The sequence below is a fragment of the Limulus polyphemus genome, unplaced genomic scaffold, assembly GCF_000517525.1.
Source record: "Limulus polyphemus unplaced genomic scaffold, Limulus_polyphemus-2.1.2 Scaffold1192, whole genome shotgun sequence".
NCBI classification, from domain to species: Eukaryota; Metazoa; Arthropoda; class Merostomata; order Xiphosura; family Limulidae; genus Limulus; species Limulus polyphemus.
Window position 1 is genome coordinate 153,111 of NW_013666802.1, and position 4,536 is coordinate 157,646.

Here is a 4,536-nt window from a genome sequence, read left to right on the forward strand (position 1 = left end):
ATACAGCGAAGAGATAACTAATAAAACAGCATACAGCGAAGAGATAACTGATAAAACAGCATACAGCGAGGAGACAACTGATAAAACAGTATACTGCAGGGAAACAACTGATAAAACAGTATACTACTGAGTAACAACTGATAAAACAGTATACAGCGAAGAGATAACTGATAAAACAGTATACAGCGAAGAGATAACTAATAAAACAGCATACAGCGAGGAGACAACTGATTAAACAGCATACAGCGAGGAGACAACTGATAAAACAGTATACTGCAAGTTGACAACTGATAAAACAGCTGGGAGACTCATAACACTTAAAGTCGGAATTCGATGCCCGCGGTGAGAAGAGCGTAGATAATCCATTGTATACGTTTGCCCTTCAAATCAAACTAGTGTAATTTAACAGTATTTTGTATGCATTTCAATCACAATACGTTTGATAAGTATAATTATTCATTAAATAATACATTGTTCATCGATCAACACACGTTCGTCTACAAATCCCGGTTGACTTCCATGGAAAAAAAATGTCAATAAATATAGGTACAAATTATTGTTACAATTGCTGCGTGTTGAAAAACTTTTCCAATAAAATTTAGAAGCAAAAATAGTTTGTTAGAACAAAGCCTAACTTGGCAAGAGTTGGCTATTTTTTTCTAAGTAGTTATTCACTGTTTCATATTATCAGAACGGTATCATTAATACGGTTAAAGAAAAATCAATATACTTTACTACAGTTTAGAACAAATTCGTTTTTATTATTAATCTTCTGGGGCTTGAAAGCCAGACTATAAACTGACTTTTGGCTGGTCCTGAATAGGTTCTGAAGTTCAATGTCAAGTATTTCACGTGCCTTCTTTATTTAATCTTAATCAGTGTCTCATGGATTTTAGTATGGCTATGACTCACTCTGTTCCTACTCAGTATGAAATGGATTCTAGTTTGTCTGTGACTCACTCTGTTCCTACTCAATATGAAATGGATTCTAGTTGGTCTGTGACTCACTCTGTTCCTACTCAGTATGAAATGGATTCCAGTTTCTCTGTGACTCACTCTGTTCTTATTCAGTATCCAATGGATTCCATTTTGTCTGTGGTTCACTCTGTTTTTTTCTCAGTATCAAATGGATTCCAGTTTGTCTGTGGCTCACTCTGTTCTTTCTCAGTATCAAATGAATTCCAGTTTGTCTGTGGCTCACTCTGTTCTTTCTCAGTATTAAATGAATTCCAGTTTGTCTGTGGCTCACTCTGTTCTTTCTCAGTAACAAATGGATTCCAGTTTGTCTGTGGCTCACTCTGTTCTTTCTCAGTATCAAATGGATTCCAGTTTGTCTGTGGCTCACTCTGTTCTTTCTCAGTATCAAATGGATTCCAGTTTGTCTGTAGCTCATTCTGTTCTTTCTCAGTATCAAATGGATTCCAGTTTGTCTGTGGCTCACTCTGTTCTTTCTCAGTATCAAATGAATTCCAGTTTGTCTGTAGCTCATTCTGTTCTTTCTCAGTATCAAATGGATTCCAGTTTGTCTGTGGCTCACTCTGTTCTTTCTCAGTATCAAATGGATTCCAGTTTGTCTGTAGCTCATTCTGTTCTTTCTCGGTATCAAATGGATTCCAGTTCGTCTGTGGCTCATTCTGTTCTTTCTCGGTATCAAATGGATTCCAGTTTGTCTGTAGCTCATTCTGTTCTTTCTCAGTATCAAATGGATTCCAAACTATTCTAATAATAATAATATCTAGCTCGGTTATAAATAACATACGAACTGTAACTCTGTCAAACTATTCTAATAATAATAATATCTAGCTCGGTTATAAATAACATACGAACTGTAACTCTGTCAAACTATTCTAATAATGATAATAATATCTAACTCGGTTATAAATAACATACGAACTGTAACTCTGTCAAACTATTCTAATAATGATAATAGTATCTAGCTCGGTTATAAATAACATACGAACTGTAACTCTGTCAAACTATTCCAATAATAATATCTAGCTCGGTTATAAATAACATACGAACTGTAATTCTGTAGGTTACCTTTTATTTCTTAGTTGAAGTTCTTAGGACAATTTTGAATTTCAAATACAACAGTACAAGCTAGTTGAATCTACACTTTTGGCTCACAGGAGTATTGTTATCATATATATATAATTATAATGGTAACGATGCTAACATTATCAGATGAGTGATAACTGTACCATCTAATACATAGTTTTACATATTCACTTTTAAATTACCGTTAACTGGTACTACATACTTTGTAGTTAATGCTGGCTTCGTTATCAAAAGCTAGCGAGTTCTAAGCTTACACATGCTCAGTCGCTGTCTAGACACTTTTCCCCCAATTCGCTTCAGACAGCCAGACATTAAAATGGATGCTAGTTAATAACATGGGCTTAAAATTGGCATCCAGTTCTTAGGGATGTATCACATCCATTATTCGGTTCTACCGATAAATGGAGTTAAACTCTGACACCATGTGACTTTTAGAATTTTAGCTTCAAACTGCTTCGATACGATATTACAACTGGTGGATCATAAAGATAAGATCAAAGTTCTGTGTAAACTCTACTGAGGTAAGATGTTAAAAACTGGTATATCATAAAGATAAGATCAAAGTTTTGTGTAAACTCTACTGAAGTAAGACGTTAAAACTGGTATATCATAAAGATAAGATCAAAGTTTTGTGTAAACTCTACTGAGGTAAGATGTTACAAACTGGTGGAACATAAAGATAAGATCAAAGTTTTGTGTAAACTCTACTGAGGTAAGATGTTACAAACTGGTGGAACATAAAGATAAGATCAAAGTTTTGTGTAAACTCTACTGAGGTAAGATGTTACAAACTGGTGGAACATAAAGATAAGATCAAAGTTTTGTATAAACTCTACTGAGGTAAGATGTTACAAACTGGTGGAACATAAAGATAAGATCAAAGTTTTGTGTAAACTCTACTGAGGTAAGATGTTACAACTGGTGGATCAACAAGATAAGATCAAAGTTTTGTGTAAACTCTACTGAGGTAAGATTTACAAACTGGTGGAACATAAAGATAAGATCAAAGTTTTGTGTAAACTCTACTGAGGTAAGATTTTGCAACTGGTGAAACAGAAAAACATTTTCAGAATATTGGCTAAACTCTAAACTATGTTAAGATGTTACAACTGGTAGATTATGAAGATAAGATCAAATTTTAGTCTAAACTCTACTGAGGTAAAATGTTACAACTGATGAAACAGGAAAACATATTCAGAATGTTGGCTCTGCTGATTTAGGAAATTACTATATTTTTATCAACTTCAGTTTAAAACCAGCCATTTTCCATCTGCGCTACATTCAAGTGCATCATTAACATAGAAGCATAAGTGAAATATTTCTAATACAAGTCTAAGGTGTTTCTGATTCAGGCGCATGTGAGCTTTGTGGTAGAACTCTGGATTTCAGATACGGCGAGCCGGGTTCAAATTCTGGCGTTAAATTATTTTCGATACAAAAAAAAAGATATTCCCTTCACTTTTTAGCTGTGAGTGCGTTATAAAAATGACATTTAATCCATTAGTGTGGATCATAAGTGTATGGGTGCCTCTGACTGGCTAATTTCGGTCTGATCACTAGTTCAAAATTAGGTACATGAAATAGCCTTAGAAGCGTTGCCTTACGTAAATAACATAAATACAGTGTAGAAAAATTGCTTAAGTTAAAAGAAATAAAATCTTCAACGCTGTTTTTGATACTCTATTAAATTCGAACACCAAAGATAGCATATTGACGTTTCGATTATAACAATACTTCAAAGATCTATGTTTCAGTTTGTTCGTGTTACATAATGGAAATCTTGAAAACACCCTACATAATAGTTAACGTAGACCTGTAATTCTATCTTTGTGATGTTTTATTATCTCTGAAACATGGAGATTAGATTAAATCCATTAGAGAATTTTATATAGTATGACAAAGTGGAAAGACACTGATTATTATAACTCCTCAAACCAACATGAAACGCGTTAATTATTACAACTCTTCAAACCAACATGAAACGCGTTAATTATTACAACTTTTCAGACCAACGTGAAAATACACTGATTATTACAACTCTTCAGACCAAGGTGAAACGCATTGATTATTACAACTCCTCAGACCAACGTGAAAATACACTGATTATGACAATTCTTCAGACCAACATGAAACACATTGATTATTACAACTCCTCAAACCAACATGAAACACATTGATTATTACAACTTCTCAGACATTTACTATATTTGCTATTAACATAATGAAATGTCCTTACTATATTTGATATTAACATACTGAAATCCTCTTACTATATTTGATAGTTTACCATATTTGATATTAACATATTGAGATACCTTTACTATATTTAATATTAACATATTGAATTCCCCATACTATATTTGATATTAACATATTGAAATCCCCTTACTATATTTACTATTAACATATTGTAATCCCCTTACTATATTTACTATTAACATATTGAACTTCTCTTACTATATTTGATATTCAAATATT

General features: G+C 33.1%; 1 protein-coding gene across 1 annotated transcript in view; it reads left to right on the forward strand.

The window, feature by feature from the left end:
* LOC106462534 (neuropeptide F receptor-like) overlaps nucleotides 1-4,536 on the forward strand; it is a 157,468-nt gene that overhangs the window by 53,983 nt on the left and 98,949 nt on the right. The gene's annotated exons all lie outside the window — the stretch shown is intronic.